Source organism: Malania oleifera, chromosome 5, assembly GCF_029873635.1.
Source record: "Malania oleifera isolate guangnan ecotype guangnan chromosome 5, ASM2987363v1, whole genome shotgun sequence".
Taxonomy (NCBI): Eukaryota; Viridiplantae; Streptophyta; class Magnoliopsida; order Santalales; family Ximeniaceae; genus Malania; species Malania oleifera.
In genome coordinates, this window is record NC_080421.1 from 78219194 (window position 1) to 78219804 (window position 611).

The 611-nt window shown below is 43.7% G+C and overlaps 1 non-coding gene across 1 annotated transcript; it reads left to right on the plus strand.

Annotated features, from left to right (window-relative positions):
• Nucleotides 1–294: 294 nt before the first annotated feature.
• LOC131156860 (small nucleolar RNA R71) lies at nt 295–400 on the plus strand. The gene has a single exon (XR_009137127.1). It is a non-coding gene; the product is annotated as a small nucleolar RNA R71 (small nucleolar RNA).
• The last annotated feature ends 211 nt before the right edge of the window (nt 401–611 follow it).

The window sequence follows — 611 nt, forward strand, 5'->3', positions numbered from 1 at the left end:
TTGAAAACCTAAAGCTTGCGGCTTCTAGGAGAGGTTAGGATGTTGTTTCCACTCGGGATTGTAGGTATTCGAATAAGGGTTGTTAGAAGGCTTATCGTACCAATTGTGAGTGGCCTTTATTTCCTCCTGCACAAGCTCAGCCTGGAAACGCATATGAGGGCAATTGTACATGTATGGGAAGGGTCGGAGCAGATTGCACAAACCACTGCATTGCCACTACATGACACATCAACCATAGACCTATCTCTCTCAGCCAACCCTTCCTAGAAAGTTTGGACTAATTGCCACTTAGGGACTTGGTGATGTGGCCATTTACGGAGTAGGTCCCTGAAGCGCTCCTAAGTCTTGAAAAAGAGTTCCCCAACCATTTGTGAGAAACTTGTGATGGCTCTCCAAATCTGATTAGTCTTCTCAATTAGGAAGTACTTTTTAAGAAATTCATGTTGCATGGTGGCCCAGTTGGTCACCGAGTTCGGTTTTAAGGATGTTAGCCAATATTTCACTTTATCCTTTAGAGAGAACAAGAAAGGCCTAAGACGGAGAGCATCATCACTAAAATTAGGGATGCAGTTGGTGGAACAGATTTCCAAGAACTCATCCAAATGCAGATA